The sequence below is a fragment of the Acartia tonsa genome, chromosome 14, assembly GCF_053477335.1.
Source record: "Acartia tonsa isolate MP-2025a chromosome 14, ASM5347733v1, whole genome shotgun sequence".
In the NCBI taxonomy this organism is placed as follows: domain Eukaryota; kingdom Metazoa; phylum Arthropoda; class Copepoda; order Calanoida; family Acartiidae; genus Acartia; species Acartia tonsa.
This window is the reverse complement of record NC_137273.1, coordinates 7,110,802-7,131,455: the sequence shown is the minus strand read 5'-3', so window position 1 is coordinate 7,131,455 and position 20,654 is coordinate 7,110,802.

Here is a 20,654-nt window from a genome sequence, read left to right as displayed (position 1 = left end):
TAAAAACAAGGATGACAACATCCATAAAAGCGAAGCAATGAAACGGTAGGACAAACGGACATTAACACTTGTATAGTATCTGAACTGAATAATCAGAATATAAAAGTATCGAAAGAGTCGAAGCAAAATTTAAGTAAATTTGTTGGAAAACTGCTTGATACAGGATAATGTTTATGGACATACTTACATTTTTAGGACTTGATTATAGAGTTGCTTCGCTTATAATATTGTTCTTTGTTGTCCCAGGAATCAATATACCAAAAATCAGATCAAACGGATAATTAAAACACTTGAAAATTTGTTGTTAAAAAAGTAGAAAAATCAACATGTTTAAAATGGACGTACGGACATTATGGTAATGATTATAGAGTTGCTACGCTTTCTGAATCGTACCCAACTACTACAGGAATCATCATGCAAAGTTTGAAATCGATAGGACAATTCTAACATGCCTAAATTAACGAATAAAAGCTATCTATCTCGGACGGACGGACGTACGGACCGACCCTAATTATAGAAAAGCTTCGCTTTTAATAATGTTTCTTCAAAACTTTCATATTAAATTTAAATATTTTAGGCGTTTAGAAGTTGTATGGGGTGTAATTACCCCCTTCACTTATTTCCACCCCCCCCCCCCCCATTACCCAAGTTTTTTCTCCACCCTTTCACCTTTTTTTTCAATACTAACAACAATTGAAATAAGTAAGCTAAAAAAGTTTAGGATATTTTTAGATGCGGGGGATATTTATTCTAAAAAACAAGGACAATTATGTCTAAAAGTGGCACATCAATAAACAGTCAAAGTTTCTTAAGGGATAAGAGATTGGCGATTAATTGATGACGATTCGCTAGCTAAAAACTTTGAAAACTTGATTGGTTGGTACAATCCAACACACAGATTATTTCAATCTACAGGAAGTATAATTTTGTTTATCATAATCAGGAGTATATATTTGGGAATAGTCCCTTTCTTTGCAACACCCCTTAAGGGGGGATTCGTCGTATTTTAAAATGGCTTTTTATAGGTTATTTTAGGTTAGGTTAGGTTTTATTGGGTTAGGTGATTGCCCCCACAGGGTTAGGCAATTGGCCCCGCAGGGAAGGAGCTTCCCCCCCCCCCAGGGACTAGAAATAGGAGAAAACTTACTGTGAAAAATACAAAGAATCGCCCCTTAAGGTGCGTTGCCACGAAAAGAACTATACCCATATATTTTTGTCTTATCCATTAATATTTCTGGCCAAAATATTTCAAAATTGATTGATAGGTTCAATACAACACAATTAATTTCAATCTACAGAAAGTATAATCTTTTTATCATAAGCAGGAGTGTATATCAATTTTTCAACCATTGTCTTATCCCTTAAGATCTCAAGAATCGGCACAGTCTCTTTTTTTAGTAAAATTAGTCCCTTTTAGGCTTTTCCTTAGTTTTAGAGGAATTATTATAAAAATGCGCTATATAGGAACTTTTATGGTTTACCCTTAGGGTTCTACCCATATTCTTTCAAAATACAGTCTTTATCTTCATATTTTTTAATGCAATTCTTTTTCTACATTTAAGTCATTAGTCAGTCCTTCCCTAGCGCATAGCTCTTGTCGTTGATTTAGTCATGTTAGAAATGAAATATCATTTTCAAACCTAATATGATGATTTCTGTAGCAGTTTGGTATAGTAACTCTATAACAATTACCAAAATTTTCATATTTCTATTTTTGAATAGCTTCTCATAGGTTTTGGGAAGGTTTGTAACTATTTTGGGGGAAGGTACCACAACTCTCCCAAGAGAAATCACCTCTAGAAAAAAATGACGTCATTTTAGGATAGACTAATACTAAATTTTCGTTCACACATATAAATTAGGCTTCGCTTTTATGGTTGTTGTTGTAATTTTACTTTGTTCCAGGGAGTAAGGGGATATTGGGCTGTTTATTACACAAGTCTCCAATGTTTTATAATAACGTTGATTCATTAAGTTGGGTGTTCAAACGTTTCAAGGGGTAATATTGTGTATCATCTTTAGGTATGTACATCAATTTATAGGCCATTGTCTTATCCTATTAGATCCCAGGCTTCGTTCAGTTCATGACGATTATTCATGACTTGAATATATTTGAGTAAAAAAAAAATTATGTTACATAGTCTCCTTTTAATACTTTTTCAGTTAAAGTGCTTTTGAGGCAAATGCTATACCTATTAAATATTGAGATATATGTATAGTAAAAAAACATTATGAATACTAAATAATGAGTTAGTAAGGTGTTATTATTCGAAATATATTCAAAGACTTTTTACTTTAAAAAAAATATTTGGATTAAGTATCCCATCATAGCACGAAGATTTTATTAGGAAGCAGCTATATAGTGCCTAATAATAAATGATGTCATACAATACAAACGACTAATGATAGGCCAGTATATGTATAATTCAATTGAAAATTTTATGCTGGCCTATCATTGGTAATTTGTATTGTATAAGCTGCTTCATATTTAGCTACAATCCCATAATAAGAACAAAAAACAGGAGCAAATGAATAAAAAAAAAAAAAAAACTGTCCTTTTGTACCAAAATGAGTACAGTTTTTAATCATTAATGTGGTCAGATTGTTCCTTGTGCATAGACGTCCAAGGGGGGGGGGGGTAAAGTAGGGATTACCCCCCCCCCCAAAAAAAAAATAAAAAATCTCATTTATAATACTAAATATTTAATAAAATTTAAATTACCCCCCCAAAAAATTTTACCCCGGGGGTAAATTTTTTTTTTGGGGGGGTAAACAAAATTTACCCCTGCCAACAGATTTCAGGGGGGGTAATTACCCCCCCAAGCAAATTTTACCCCCGGGGTGAAGTTTAATCTAAAGTCAAGAAAACAAAACATTATTATAACCGGTTCTACCCCCTCCCTTATTCTCTTCCCCACTTTCAGTTTAGAAGGGTGACGCAAAATTTCAGATCCCAGATTTCACGATTTGAAAAAAAATTTTCTTTATATTATAGCGAATTAAATAATCTTGCAAGCATCGCTTTCATCTTATGAAGAAAAATCAGCGAAAAACGAGATCTGAAATTTGCGTCACCCTGCCAATATGACGCAAGACGCATGACCGCTACAACCGTGGCAATATTTTAAACCCAATCACCCCCGGGGTCAAAATTTTTTTGGGGGGGTAAACAAAATTTGCGCCATTTTACCCCCCCATACAAAATTTTTACCCCCCCCCCCAAAAAAAAAAAGCTTTGACGCCCCTGTCCTAGTGGCCAAATTAAACAAATAAACACCTAAACTTTCTATATTATTGTCAGGGAGGACGGGAAATAGGATAGAAAATTTAACAAGTACAAAAAGTTTTATAGCCAAGTACTCTTAAACGCTGGCTAAAAACTTGGTTCTATTATTGCATTTAGATTATTCAAACCAATAATTCTAATCTACAGAAGAAGTAATTTTATTTATTGTTATTGGGGATGTAAACCAATTTATCGTCATTGTTTTATCCTTTGAAATCCCTGATGAGGTATATATGGACAAAATTTCCAGTATAGCTTTGAAATCAATTGAAATTAGCTGGATTAGAACAAGATTTTCACCGCACTGAAAAATGATATATTGACGTAAGAGGGGATGTACAGACAGACCGGAGTACGAGTATAGAGTAGCTTCGATACAATTAAATATCAATAATATAACAAAGGTATTTCTAAAAAATACAATATTTATTAAGCAATTAAACTGGTTAGAATAGGCAGATTAATGGGATTATTATTATAGGATATATTTAAATATGATATCAACTAAAGGCTTGGACGTCTCGTTTTCTGTACAGGACAGAAAACCACGTGCACAGGAATATGGGACTAAGACTGTCGACAACCTAGCATATAGGTATACAGTCTACCAAGTGTAAGCTGGTGGAGAGATGTTCTCACAAGGCCTACATAAAATCAACTAGTCCCTCAACACAGCAGGATGGAGTATAGTGGCGGTTACAAGTGGAGGTCTGACTCAGCCAGAGAAGTATAGGAATGTGGACAGGGATGGAAATGCATAAACTTGAATGGAGAATACCACACTCGCCTCCTTCTGAGGGAATATGAAATATTCCCTCACAGTTGACCTGCACGCCTGCTTCTGCGGGTTGCTGTTGTACTCGCAGGTTCTTCGATTGCGGCCATAGCCCTCTTTACGATATCAACAGGATTGGGTTCTGAGGGAGTAGGATCTTCTGGAGCTGCTGGAAGCTCTGGAGCAACAGCATTCTGGAGGGCCAACACGCCCTCGCAGGGAGCCGTGGCCACTGGGTCTTCAGAGACAGCGCCAGCCTGCGGATTAACAGGCAGATCAATTCCAGATGGAAAGAGCTCACTGATTTGAGCGTCGAGCTCTGTGTCACTGTTTTCCTCTGCAGGATCAAGGACCTCGGGATTGCCTTCTCTATCGGTGGGCCTGTACTCATCAGAGCACTCAGAACCGCCATAGTGGGAAATCAGCTCAACTCCATCATCATCTGGCCGGGGTACGTCCTCAGCGGGAAGGGATGCCTCTATGGTCGCCACATTCTGCCCAGGTACATTTATAATATTACAACGAGTATTAATATATTTAATTACCCTGTCAGAGTTTTGGTCCAACAATCGACTAGTGGCCTCAATAACAGTGGTCATTCGTGATTTTAACTCGACGGTCGAGTCCTCAGAGACAGTGCGAATTTTTTCGCGCAAAGTTTTGCGGTTCCGCAGTAATTCTGCGGAAATTTCAATAAGGCGCTTGCCATGGTGTATATGTGCTTTCTCAACATATGAAGCATTGTTAGCAATTTTAGATTCCAGGCTTCTCTGGAAGGGGAGAAGAGCTTCTTCTATTGCTTCTTTTACAGTGGAGGATAGGACTTTTTTCCATTCCTCAGCAGTCACCCAAAAAGCTTTAGGCTCAATTTTGCTTTCTGCTAATGTCTCTTTCTTTTTAGGGGGTAATGGAGGCGGTTGAGTTTCCACCTTAGCCTTCTTGGCTGCTGGGCCGCCGCTGCCTGTTGGTGTTGGTGGACGTTTTTCTACCGCTTTTGGGGCTGATTTTACGGCGACTACCTCTAGCTCAGGTGAGGCACTACGTTTTGGTGGCGATTCCACCCGATTTTTTTGCGGTTCCCCTCCCCTAGGTATCATATTTTGTTCCATTAGAGGCCTGGCCCTAGGCCTGGCTTTATCGGGATATTCGTTGGCCTCTAAATTTTTAGCCTGCCGCAATTTTTCTTGTAATTCAAGTAGTTCCTTTGGAACATCTTTTCCCGCGGTGCGATAGACGTGGATCGATTTTGAGACACACTGAAGTTCACTGAGGTTTTCAGGGTTGCGTGGCGGTTTTACTCGAGGCTGGGTATGATACCTGTTCTCGTCAGGTTCATAGTAGGCTTCCTCATGGCCACCCTGGGGATAGCCCTGATTGCTGTCGTAATAATAGTCCTCTTCATTGTAGAAGGGTGCCTCTTCATATCCTCGACGGTATGAAGGGTGACCGGCCCCATGGGAGTGGTGGAAACCCCTTGAAAAATTCCGCCTGGGATATCCTAAAATAAAAATAATAAACTTAAAATTAAGGGTCATTAATTCCTTATACCGAATAAGGAAATATTTTTACAAAGACGACCTTTAGGGACGACAATCTTATAGGTATATATGTCTGTTTACAGGTCGTCCGTTTTTTGGAGATTAGTTTTCCCCATTATTTGTAAAATCCCGTAATTCGTGTGTTTCACTCGTACCTCCTGCTTTGTACGCGTGAATTTTGGTGCAGGCTAATATATAGATGATAAAAACGACGCATAATAACGACCCTATTCCTGTAAGGATGGCTGCTACTACAAGCACTATATGATACCAAGTACTAGATAGAAAATCAACCACCTTATGATACGTTTGAATAAACCAGGAGTCGGTAATTTTTACTTCAAAATTATTGGAGTCCGCGGCAAGTTGGCTGAGGTATAATTCCTCGGCACTTTCTGAGAAATTAGTTTTTTCTAGGCTTTGCCAAGAATGATAAAGAAATAGGCTAATCGGTTTATCCATAAGATATTGGTTTACATTTAATATTTGCATACCCTGCCCTTGATTCCCAATGAATTTTCCTTGGTACAAATGTAAGAAAATTGGATTTTCGGAACATTTGGTCGGAGTTAAATGGGTGGTGTTAACCAATCTGCGTGAAAACGGTGATATCCCCATAGTCTTATTATTGATTGAAACCGAGAAATGATCCACAAAACAGGGTAAATTTTCTCCCAGAGAAACATTGATTTTAAGGTTATTGCACTGTATTACCAGATCCAGTTCACCGAGCGCCCTAACTAATTTTTTACGATGGGTCTGAATACTACTTTTAGACAGAAAGTGGTTCTGTAGGCAGCGAGTTTCGGGGACGATTAATTTACTATATTGTTGGTAGGAATAAAAAATCTCTAGTGGTAACATGTCATCTTTTTCCTTAGCGTTTAAAAGTGGGAAATATGGTTTTACAGAGTTTGTGAACCATACCATTAAGTTATCAATATTAGTTTTGTAATAAGATAATTCAGGAATTAGATTTTCAAAATGTTTTTTATCTTTAAGTTCTAACGCTAGCGTAATTTGGGGATCGATCACTAGATATTTTTGGTCACCCTGTTCTCCTTCAAATGTAAACAATGAAATATTAAAAATGTCTACCGTTCGCCAAGGAGAAGTGAATTTTTGTGCGTTATCAGATTTATCATCCGAGATAATTCTATCGTAGCCTATTCTAAGATTGTGATCTAGACAATTGTTTCCCACCCAGTGACTGCCCAGGTAACAGCCCGCTTTTGTTTGTAATAATTCAACAGGCTCAGCCTGGACCCCTATTTGTTTTTCCTCAAATGTCCCAGGGATAAAAATGCCGTTAATGGTTACGCCGTGTCCCTCGCAGGCGGGGTCGATGCCGTTAAGGAGGTCGTTGGGGTAAGTAAGCGTCCCGTTTACCAGGAAACGCGTGTATGACATCTGGTGTTCATACACTGAGACTGATTTTCCTTCAAAGTTAAATATTTTAGTTTTGGACATGGTGTAACAGTCTTCATAAGATACGAGGCTCGGTATCTCCACAAGTGCTGGAGCAGCGAGGTGGATGTGGCTATATCTGCCACAATACCAGTAATGAGTACTGGTTCGGAGGTGGCAACGAATTCCAGGTATAATTTTTCTTTCAACCTTTTGAAGTAGGTGAAATTGTTTTTGTTCAATATTAGTAATATTAAGAAACGCAGCGCATTCAGAGATTTTCAAACGCGGGTTTTCGTTTGCTACACATTGAGTCGCATCTATTTGTATTATTTCGGACGCATTTGATTTTGCCAAAATAATAAAAAGCCCCAAGAATCCCAAAATAAATTTACCTCGAGCTCCTGGTGCCTTTGCCAAATGATGCTGCATTTTATTTTTATGCTTCTTGTTTTTCTCTGAAATATGTTAATTAGTTAGTTTTAACATATATATTTTTTTTGTTTATTTTCATTATTATACATACATAGATTAAGCTATATACATTTGACACCTTTGTTTTATATAATTATACATTTTATATACATTTTATTTCTTCCTTTTAATTGGGTTATGCAGTCCGATTTGGACGTGTATGCGGTTATCCCCCCCTTGTGACCTAGTTTTTCTTTCTTCTTCTAATATATATTTGGGTACTATGCTTTGTTTGTTAACATTAATAACCTTTTCAGGGCTGGATTGTTTGGGTCGTTGTGCAAAGAAAGAAGCCTCGGACGGGACAGTTTCTTCTAAGAAACTATTTTCGACATGGATGTTAGGACCGGATGACCGATCTGCGCCAGGGGGTTCTTGGTCTCTGGGCTGTGGCTCAAATGGTGAGTTTTTTTCCATTATATCCCCTCCCCCATCACAATCCACCTCCCCTTGGGGTACATCCTGATTAATTTCAGGGTTTTCTTCGATAAATTCATCACTATCGTTATCTAGGTAGGTAAAATCGTCGTTTTCTATACCTTTATTATCGTTTATTTCGGTTTGTCCGGTATTATCTATGGTCAATGTTATTTCCTCAGACGGGACAATTTCCTCGATTGGAAAGACGTTAAAGGAAAGTGTTTCCCCCAATAATTCTACTTTAGAATCTATTTTTCGTATTTTATCTCTACTAACAACTTGGTTAGTTTTTATTGGATTTGACCCAAAGGGACTGAGTTCAAAAAGGGCCTCTGAGAATTTTTTTGTTACAATAAAAGGACCCCCATAGAAAGATTGCAATTTTTTACTGACCCCTATCTTGACTAGGTTAAAAAAAGCAAAGCATACGTCGTTAACGAAAATGGGAGATGAAGCCTTTCTAGATTTATTTTGAAATTCTAAATAGATTTTAGATTTTTTGGAAACCTGTGCAATAATTTCTTCCAAATTTTTTAGGTAGTTTAAGTAAGACCTGCAATCAATGTCTTGCCTGTTCTGCAGAATTGGTGAAAAGAAATCGAGATTAAGAGTTGGTTGTCTGCCGAACATAAGGTAATATGGCGTATACCCCGTTCTTCTAGACGTACTAGAGTTAATTACAAAAGTGGTCAAAGCTAATTTTCTTGCCCAGTCTTTACTTTCGAATCGGTCATCAGATCTTAGACCTGCATAAATGCTTTGATTATGCCTTTCACATGGGTTACTATTAGGGTTTCTTGGGGGAATAAGTTTAGTTTCGATACCTAATTCCTCCATAACTTTTTTGAAAACTTCCCCAGTAAAATTTGTTCCCCTGTCACTCCTCAATGACCGAAATAAGCCGTAGGTGGGTACCACCTGTTCAAGGATAACTTTCACCGTGCTTTCCACGGTGGCGTCTTTGATGGGGTGGGCGATTATGTACCTAGAGAATAGGTCAACTAGGATAAATATGTAGCGGACATGTTGTCCTTGAAAGTAGTTAGGGGTTAAAGGACCGATAAGGTCTACCGATACCTGGCCAAAAATCTCGTGACTAATGGCTGAATGGGTGATGGGTTGTTTATGTTTAGGTACCTGTCCTATTTTTCTTAGGCAGGTGATACAATTTTTAATGCGTGATTCAACAAACTTATTAATTCCTATAAGGAAGAATCTTTCATTTATTTTGCGTATTGTTTCGTTAACCCCCTTGTGACCTATAATATTATTATGTGCTAATTCAAAAACTTTATTATATAATCCAATGGGTACGACGGGTCTTTCAATGAATGTTCCATTGCTAAGAGGTTGTCTAAATATTAGAAGTCCTTCCATAACGTATAAATGTTCTATTAATTTAAAAAGGACCTCTTTCCGGCCGGTTAGTTCTGCTCTTTCAAAACTCGACAACTTCTTTTTTTCGAATATCCACCTACGAATGTCAGATAATACTTGATCTTTTTGTGTTTCAGATTGCCAGACATTGTGCACACCGACTTCCGACGCCGCATGTAACTCAAAAATCTGGTCTTGGTAGGGACAATCCTGTTCATAAGGATCCAAGGTAAATGAACTAGTACATTTTTCACAATCTGTTTCCTTATGTTCTTTGCATAAAAATTGCCCTCTAGATAGATTGTCGGCATTGCAATGGTCCCTACCCTTCCTATGAATTACTGTAAAGTCAAAACTTTGGATAAAGAAAATCCATCTTAGAGTTACACCATTTATTGTTCCTTTTTGCCATTTTTTGTAATGAACTAAGGAAATCGAATCTGTACGTACAATAAAGTTTCTAAATCTTAAATAATGAAGAAAGGTTTTAAGAACAAATACTAGGCATGCTAATTCGCCTTTATAACTTGGATAATTTTTCTCTGCCCCGTTACATTTTTTGGAACATATTCCAATAATTCTTTCTTCACCCCCCTGTTTTTGGCTGAGAATTCCAGCGAAATAACTTGTAGAAAAATCTACATCTACTATAAAGGGGTTTGGGTTATCCCACTGGGGATAGCCTTTACTTATAGAATTTGAGAACATATTTATAAAATTTTCCCAATCTTTTGATAGGGAATCGGTCCATTCGATAACTTTATCGTTTCTGTGTTCATCTAGGGTACAAGAGTTTTTTTGCATAGGATGGGAAATAGGCCCTATAATAATTGGAGAAGCCCAGGAAACGCTGGAGTTCCTTGCCTGTCCTGGGCCTGCTCCAATTTTTAATCTGTTCTAAATATGCGGGGTTCATTTTAAGTCCTTGGGAACTGACTATATGACCTAAATATGTACATTCAGATGTGAAAAATTTACATTTGGCTAGATTTAACTTAAGTTTTGCTATTTTTAGGACTCCGAAGAGTTTTCTGAGATGCTTCAGATGTTCCTCAACATTCTTTGAGAATATAATAAGATCATCAAGGTAAGAAATTATAAATTCGTACAAGCCAGGGATAAGGGTTAGGACTCTGTCCATCAAATGGTAGAAAACACTTGGCGCGTTACACAGTCCGAACGGCAGTTTCTTGAAAAGATACTGCCGGTTAAGGGCTGTGAACGCTGTCAAGTGTTTACTTTCCTCCGAAATGGCTAGCGCATGGAAGGCGCTAGTCAAATCGAGGGTGCTAAATACATTGCCAGTGCCTAATTTTTCTAAATTACTAGAAATCAAGGGAAGGGGCCAGTTAATCTTTCGTGTTACACTATTAAGCGCACGAAAATCGATTACGAACCTAAGTTTACCTTCCCCCCCAGCCGTTGGTTTTTTCTTTACCGCAAAGATCGGGGAGGACCACTCGCTGTAGCCCTCCTCAATGACGCCCCCCCTTAACCAGTTTTCAATTTGTTCTTTTAATTTGGCTTCGTACAATGGGTTTAATTGAATGTTTCTAGCCTTAGTAGGTTTAGCCCCGGGGATCAAGTCTATTTTATACTGTAAGAGATCGCAGTTACCGATATCGGCATCGTCAACCGAAAATATATCGAAATGATCAAGGCATAATTTTACTACCTTTTCCTTCATCCCTGGGTTATTTTTGATAAGGTCGCTATTTTCTAAGTCTAATTTTTCTTTAATGAATTTAATTCTTTTAAGAAGTGTAGTTCCTGACAATTCATTTATTTGATTAATATTTTTATTGCAGGAATTTTGGGAATCCGATTCAAATTCAAAACAATATCCAACTTTAACGTTATTCAGTAAGGTAATATTTTTTCCTGCTAAATTAACAAAATTTACCCAACATTCTCCCTTCTCATTTACATTATAAATACCCTCCATAAGCATCAAACCGTTATGGCTTGTCATTTTAGAATTATTTGGGGATATATACAGCTTCCTATTTTTTCGGTGGGTAGGTATTGTTATTACCGTTGTATTCCCCCCCGGCAGGAATGTTGTTTTCTTTGCTAATTTTACGCATGTTTTATTTTGTTTTAATGTCCCAGTCCCCCCCTGGTTACTCCAATTTATTCCTGGGATAAGGGAGTTTTGTTCTGTATGAACATTGTTTGTAGGAATTAAGGGTATGTTTTTACTCTCTTCAACTATGTTAATTGTTGAATTTTCTATTGGAATTTGCTCGCCAGTGGGGAGCTCAAATGAGAACTTATCTAGTAGCAAATTAATTCGATTAACTTTGAGAAATTCATATCCAAGATTTATAATTTTAGACGTCGTTTCAGGGATGTAAAATGTTTCTTCGAATATTTTATCTGATCCATTAAAGCTGAATTTTAAGTTTACGTGTCCTATGATATTTACTGGTTTTAAATCTACAGACAGAGCGCTAAGATTGGCAGGGGTAAATGTGATTTTATTATCATCTAAGATTTCTTTAGAAATAAGGGACCTAAAGTTGTTTCCTGTATCCACTAAAGCGTGTTGCAGGAATTCCCCCCCCACGGGATTAAGAACTTTTAGTTTTGCACAGATCGGCATTATAAAATAAATTATATTTTTAGTCGAAGCCTAAGATGCATATTTTCCAAGATCCCAACCCCAGCGGTTAAACGGTGGTAATCCTCACACAGAGATTTCCTGTGTTCCAGGTATAGTTGTCTGTCGAATCTTTTTAAATAATGAAATGTTTTAACAATGTGGTTAATTGTTAAAATAATTTTATATAACTTTCTGGGTTTCATTAAGTTTTTATTAAGCGCTTTTTAGCTCGAGAAATTTCTTAATAAGCATAAGAATGTTGATAGTTCTAAAGAAACTACTAAACTTTAATACGGGTCCTTATTTATATACTTGGATATATGATAAAAACCTATCGGGGTAAGATTGAACTAAAAAGTTTCGAAAGATTGAAAGGCTACAAAGTAGCTTAAAAATAAGTGTTCAGCTTGCAACTAACAAGACATTAAAAACAGACTGAATTATTTTTTGATTTTTGTCTGTATTTATACAAAATATAGTTTTACTAGTTTAGTACTTGATTCACAATATTAAATAATATAAAGTTAGCGCTGAATTACAGCTCAAAAAATATTAGATATGACTAATATAATAAAGAGGATCAACCATGACTGATTTATTATTCTGATATTGTTAGTATTTATACTTAATTTTTCCACCTATGGGGTAGAACAATATGCATTTACTTTATATATAGTGGCCCTTTATTCCGCTGATTATCCTAGCGGAAGTTAATAGAACTAAGATATTTTTTTTAATTTCCAGCTAAAAATAATTCAATCAAATATTAATTGAAATAAATTAAGATTCTATTAATCACGTTTTAAGTGATTTAAGTTTTTAATTTTATTTAAATGCTGCTTGATTGCAGCTCAAAAAATCAGAGTGGAAAAGATAATTAAAAATCTTTTGAACAACTGAATTAGATTTGGATATTCACTTGTATTTATACAGATTTTCCAGTGGACCCCCCCCCCTTTTACATGGATCCCTATTTATATGGACCGCGGTAGCACTCGAGGCGACATCTTTCGGATACATAATAAATTAAATATAGTTCTATTATTGTCACTGTGCAAAATACAATGATATTAACCCATACAAATCCGTTATTATACATAATTGCTGAAAAATGAACTGAAAATGTGCAACTTTCAAATGAAATCGATACTAAGGCTTTAGCTCTAAAATCATTGTTTATATACAGATAATTTGCTTACAGTCCCCTAGCGGTTAAAAATTGAATTCAAATGTTTTAGATTCATAGTTATATACACTTAAAAATATACGCTATTTACATTTTAAATAGATCATGCGATATCAAAAATAAATACTACTAAATAGAAAATAGGTATTCACTTGTTGGCTTCTTTATAAAGACTATTAAATTTAAGAAAATGGAAATATTAAGTGCATGTGAAATGCTCCTCAGGTTACCTCCCTATTTCCCCCAATTTCCTGTATCAGCTACAGTTGGATAGGGAAAGGAGGGGAAGGAGTTTATTTTATGTTGCTTAGTCGTACTTAATAATAACAATTTGTTTTATTTTTTTTTCGCGCCAAAGCATTGCCTGGTAAGGGATATTTGATATTAAGGAATTTGCAAGTTTAGCTTGACATGGGATATTTTGTTTATCTTTCATATCAAAATATGAAATTCATTCAGCCAATTTTTATTTTCTAGGATAGGGACAATTAATATCGCATATATCCATTTATTTTTACATATAATGGACGTGATTTTTAACAATCGCTTGTACATGTTTATCTATTTCAGATTCATCGCTGGCTTCCTGATCCATTTGGTTGATAGTTTTACGCGCATACTGCTCAGGTATTTTATTACTATTACCTGGAGCCTTTCTAGGTGGGGTGAATTTACTCCGTGTTTTACCAAAGCGGGACTCAGGATGTGGGGGCTCCCCAGCTTTCTTTTTGTTGCAATTTTGCACTACATGGCCAGGGATATTACAATGCCAGCATTTAATATTTTTACTCCTCCCATTAAAGACTCCTATGACGCCCTCGATTTGATCCCAAGCAATAGGATCATCCTCATGATCTACCCAAGAAGGAACCTCGTCAGGTTCTTCGGTTAAGTTTTCCTTATACACTGCCGTGTTAGTGGGGGTATTATCTTCGATAATGCTGATTATAGGTTGTTTTTTCGTTTCCGCAGAATTTTTAGGTAGGAACATTTCCATGGCTTGGGAATAGCAAGCCGAAAGGTTTTCCTTGCTAATATGGCCAGACCCGTCCCAATTAACGTATCTTTGTCCGAGGTTAATAAGTTTATTTAAGTAAGCGTTGTAATCGTCCAAGAATTGCATATTCTCAACATAATTGGCCATGTCCATGGCAAGGTTGGTATACAGCAGATTTTTGCTAACGTTAAGATAGAATTCTTTCCACTTCTTTTTAGGTATGATGCCAGGATTCATGAGTTTGAACACCCTAAGTTTGTTTTCAAAATAGGTGTCAAGGGGTTGATTAGTCTCCTGTTTTAGGTTGTAGAAGTACTGCGAGGCTACTTCTGGATCCGAGAAAGGAGTGACCAGCCTCCTGATCATCAGGTAATAACTTAAGGCAGATAAGGCCTGATTTCTTTCAGGCGTAATTAGGTCTCCTAATCGTTCCCCTCTAGAGTCATAAATTCGCTGGTATAAAATATCCTTAAAAAGGATTGGGTCACAGATTCTGTATGTCTTTGCAACCCTCCACAAATTAGAAAAGAAATTATCAAAGTCGGCCCTGCCGTCCCACCTAGGGGCATCCCTCGCAAAGTCGGAATCCCATTTTTGTCCCTTAATAAAGCATTCTTTAATAAAATCATCGTCGGCGGCGCTAGTTGTTGCCGTCACGAGTGTGCCTGGTGTGTTTCTTGTAGCGGGTCTTGTTGCTACATTGGGTGCAGACCGTGTAGGTCTACGGAGGGGCTCTAACGACTTAATCCTATCAGGGATAAAGGGAAACCTTTCTAATAAAGTTTTTTCGTATTCCGTTAGGGAAGTTTCTCTTACATTCATCCAATTGTCATTATCCGCTGGACCTACAAAGCCTACAATTGAATAAGCCATACAACCTGGGGCTGTAATTCTATCCTTGGCGACCCATTCGGTCACGTTTATCCTTTGTTGGACCGATAGCCGGTCATAAAAAGTGGCATTAATTGAGTCATCACCTATGGTGTTAAAATGAGTCGTGTTGAGACTTTCGTTTAACGTTTTTTCCGCAAACAATGGGCCTAGATTTCCGTCCGCTGGGAGTTTTGATACCCTACGTTTTAGGTCTAAGATGTCGGTATCGGCTAATAATCTGCGATGTGATTCCGTGTCCTTAAACCCTGCCCATTTTGTTTCTATTTCGAGCTTCATAATCTCGGATTCTTGTTTTATTATATCTCTATAATGTGACGAGTATTCGTTTAATTTAACATTTAACGCTTCCGTTATGAGTTCTTTGATTTTTTCAGGGGAAAGCGGGTCTGACTGCGGCTGCGTGTTATCAGGGACGGCCGAAGCCGACGGAGCCGGCGGAGTTTTGGTTTTATCATCCCCCTTCTTGGCATTATCGGTCATGGTGCTGGAGTGTAGTGTTCGTTAACACTGCTTTGTCTACCACGAACTTTTTTAAGAACTTGGGAGTATCCCTTTCTTCCTGTTTTAGGGAGAAAATATGGAAATGTGTGAAATTAAATACTAGTGTGAAAATAAAAGGCGGGTTCCTTTTTATCCTTATTTGGCAGTTTGCCACGAAATAATTATTAGCACTATTCTGTAACAAATTGTTACTATAAACTGTTTCCGTGAATAAACTTAGTTATCAGGAAAATATTAATTTCACTTTGCAATCGAAGCTACTTTACAGTTTAATTTTGTCTGTACGTTAATAATTATCTATACCTTCCCCCCTCAAAAATTGAGTGGTAGACAAGACTGCGCCAAAATGACGTAAGAGGGGATGTACAGACAGACCGGAGTACGAGTATAGAGTAGCTTCGATACAATTAAATATCAATAATATAACAAAGGTATTTCTAAAAAATACAATATTTATTAAGCAATTAAACTGGTTAGAATAGGCAGATTAATGGGATTATTATTATAGGATATATTTAAATATGATATCAACTAAAGGCTTGGACGTCTCGTTTTCTGTACAGGACAGAAAACCACGTGCACAGGAATATGGGACTAAGACTGTCGACAACCTAGCATATAGGTATACAGTCTACCAAGTGTAAGCTGGTGGAGAGATGTTCTCACAAGGCCTACATAAAATCAACTAGTCCCTCAACACAGCAGGATGGAGTATAGTGGCGGTTACAAGTGGAGGTCTGACTCAGCCAGAGAAGTATAGGAATGTGGACAGGGATGGAAATGCATAAACTTGAATGGAGAATACCACAATATCCTATCGTATTATAGACAATTTTCACGAATTATAAAATGATAATCATGATATCAATATCAGTTTTCATTTTACTATATGCGGAAAGCTGTCTATAATACGATGCGGTATGTACTTTTATATAATTTATTCGTTTGTAATGAATATTGCCATACTTGTTAAGAATATATTTTTACAATTAATCTATTTGATATAAACATACATTTTTATAATTAAAACATGATTGTTAATTGTAAGACAAAAATTAAGACGACTGTACAACGTGAGTTCACAAACTTTAAAAATACTTTTGTTAATAAATGTATAAAGTTAGCAGGGAGGGAGGGGGTCATGGACGGTATATTACACTGGTACCTAAAGTTTTATAACCACTTTTTTTTTATTTGTTGTCTTAAAAATTTTGTGTGATCCTAAGGAATTTTGATTAATTGGTTCCAAACAGGAATTGCCTAAATTTTTCAAATGAAAATGTTTCAAAAGGGGTAATTTTGTTTATCATAATGGGGAAAATATCCAATGATTGTCCGTTGTCTTATCCCTTCTAAAAACCAATTATTGGGATGTGTTTTTTAAGAAATATTCCCATTGCACAGAACCCCTGATGGTTTTAAGCTATTTTCTGTAAAAGTTGTACCTTCCGTTTCTAAGTTTCAAATGTGGGGGTCCCCTCATTCATGGGGCGATGCCGCAGTACAATTAAATGTACATTATAACAAAAATATATGAAAAATAACGCTATACAAATAATTGGAAAATATTATTAATTTACATGAAGAAAAAAAAGAAATACTTCAATTAACACTTCTATTGTGTATAAAATGATAAAAAATATTCAACATAAAAAAAACATATTGACATAAAAAAACTTTTTTCCCCGATAATTACATACGATACAACTGAAATTATTAATATTGTATGGTATAATTTTAACAGAAAAACTGTTAGAATTTTCAAACGTTTAGTAAAAAAACTTTGTTTTATGCAGTAGTAAATGATTTTCTTCCTTTACAAATTCGGACGACCAAAAACTTTTATTAGTTGACCTAAAATTTCCAGAGGTTGATCTATTTACTTTGTGCACTAGGCTTATAAGTGTGTTCAGTCATAATTGATTATTTCAACCATTTTTTTTTATAAGAAGCTTTAAACTTTTTTCCTGACATCTAAATCTTACAATAAAAGTAGTGTACAAAAAATCTATCAAACAGAATGTTTTTCAGAACTATTAGAAGCAGCTCAAACAAGCCAATTGCGGATAAGCCAAGCCACATGCCTGTAAAATAACAAAATTATGTGGATAGGAGAATTGGGTGGTCTTACTAAAAGTGCCTAGACAAGATCAGAAACATTCCCTATTTAGTGTGAAAATATAGGAAATAAGGGGGGTGGGAGGAGTTTTTCGTGTGTTTTACTTTAGCTCAGAATAGCCAAGAACTAGGGTTGGGCTTGATAATTTTTTGGCCGGATAAAGGATACCGGATATCCGGCTGATTTATAATGCCGGATATCCGGTTCCGGCCGGATATCTGGCCAAAGTTCGATATCCGGCAATTTACCGGATATCCGACCAGATAACTGGATATCCGGCGTCAAAAATCAGCCGGATATCATGTAACCAGATAGTTTTAATATCCGGTATCCGGCCGGATATTGAAACTGACCGGATATCCGGCCGGATAACCGGCCAGACCGGATATCCGGCCCAACCCTACCAAGAACCAAGTGTAGCTTTCCAGGACTATTAGCTGAGTAAAATCTTAAAACACATTTGAAATTCTTATTATTGGAAATTTCTTCATTACTCAGGGCTATTTTCGAGCTACTCTGAAAAATTTGGTTTAGAATTCACAAATTAGACTTAAATACATCCTACCTTTTTGAATTTCATATTCGTATGAGACTTACCCAATGAAGAGCCAATTTCAACTAATAGTCGGGATATGTCATAGGCATTTACTTCAATTGAAACTTTCACCTCCTATAGTCGGGCAGATGAAATAAATGTGTTACCTATGAAAAGAAGTAGTTCATAATACTTAAAGTAAAGGAAATTTATTTGCATTAGAATTAGAATCAGTGGGTCTGAATCAAGTTTTATATTTAATTCTGGTTTGTCTGGCTGTTTAGTCTTAGAAGAAAGCATATGAAAGTATCATAAATTTGATTATTTTGCCAACTATCCTTGTTAAATAAGAGACTCATGTAATATCCATTCCAGTCACCTGTATTAGGTCAATAGAGTTAAGAGAATATATAATGTGAAAAACATATATTTAAGCAAATTCAATATTTTTTGATTCATTTAAAATGTTTTAAGAAGAATTAACTCTTTTCCTGCTGCATAGCTTGTAAGTTGGGTAGCAACTTTCATTTGAGTACAAGAAGGCTTACAGGACCCTAATAAATATGATATTGGTAGCTTTCTTATTTTTTACAATAAAGTGGGTAAAACAAAATAACCTGAATTAAATCCATTATAGCTAAGAAATTTAACATCATTGTTGAGTTCTTCAAGGCTTGACTTTATTTTAGCTTCAATCCTACCATCTAAATCAATGACACTAGTGCAAATATGTTCAGCAGCCTTATCCCCCTCAGGAGAATTGAATACAATCCAAGGAGGCACACAACCAAGAAGTTCAATCATTTTGTTTTTAAGACTGTCATCAGTACAAGCTTCATAATCTGATGGTTTGCTGTAGACCATGCATTCATCAAGATCTTGTCTCTTTTGAGTAATTGTAATGTCAATTTGGTAGTAGGATGATTCACCAGTATATTTGCCAAATCCAAGAGTTAGAGGATCCCAAGCCATTGCACTTTTAACCAGTCTAAATGATGGTTGACGATAAGGATCAGAGAAATAAAGTATTAACGGTTTTTTGGACTTAAGTTTCATGGTCTCAGTGTAGTTGGAAACCTCAAAGCATCGAAGAGGAAACATTCTGATTTTTGTGGTTGATGGTTCAACAGTGTCTCTGCAAAACAATAAGGTGCTGTAATATTTAATTTATTACAGCAATGTTTCCTAATAATGTAGACAATTTAGAATTAGACACTTAATGCATAATTTGTATTACAGCACATGATTCCTAAATTCAAAATCTTTCTCTGGTGGCTGAAACAATAACTTCTTGATGTTCTCCCAAGATATATTTTTGTCAGCAGTACCTACCCAACTCAACTTGCCTTGTAAAGAAAGTAACATAAACGTTTCCTGATTTAAAAGAAGCATTTACTCAATACTCAGGTATGTAAAATAAAATCTTTCAATTTTTAAAAATCTTTAAAAGAACATTATTTAACAGAAATATTTACCAAGGTGCAAAATATGAAAACTTCCAAAACATTGAATATAAAGAAAGATCACAAGATATTTTACTATTTCTTTCCTGGAGTCTGATCCAGCTCTCCATTGAGAAATTCACCTAGACCACTGTAACCAATTTCTTTGGCATTGTCATAGTTAAATCCATTGTCAGTGTTACACAGAAATATTCTTTAAATATTGAAAGTTCAGATGAACTCAGTTTTTATACTAAAATTTAAATTTTCATTATTTAAAATTATAAATACCTACCTAGGCATTGTGATCTTTCCAATTGTGGTTTCAGATATTTCAACAACAGTCGGGGACTTTAAGTATTGACAAATGTAGAAGAATGATTGATGTATGAAAACGCATAAAGTACCAACATTGAAAATATACATGGATAACTTTATAACATTCATGGTTAACTATATACAATTGTTAAAACCACATACAAAACTATTATTTTTACATTAATTATGTTTATGTACATACTTACACAATCACAATACACACAAGTAAAGACAATTAAAGACACAATTATGGTTTAATTGTATTAGAGTTGAATCAATTTTACTTTTTATCAATTGTATTCCAATTCTCAAAATGTTTTTAAGGAAAATTCTAATTTGCTTTTTTAGAACTTTTTTTAAAATTGATTAAAGTACTGCATAAATTCAGAGTTTAAATTTAGATTTTATGTTTCAAACTATAAATAAAATATAGGACCTAGAATAAATTTTTCAAGGTTTATAAAGCCAACCATAAACCCATGCTCTTTTATATAGTAATTTTTGTAAAAAAAAGTTTTTTTTTTGTCATACATAAGCTCTATATCTGTTAGCCCTTATCAAATGAATTTTTTCTTTAAACAGTTTGGTAGATTTTGAATATATGATAATTATCCTATTTGAAATACAAAAATCCACAATAATATTGTTACCTAAGTGAACATAAGTTCTCTTAAACAAATAGTATTGTTAACATAAAAACTATAAGTAATTAGAAATTGTTAAGGTTGAAAAATAATATAAATTTCTGTTGCTTTGATTTGATTTAGATCACATGTTTAA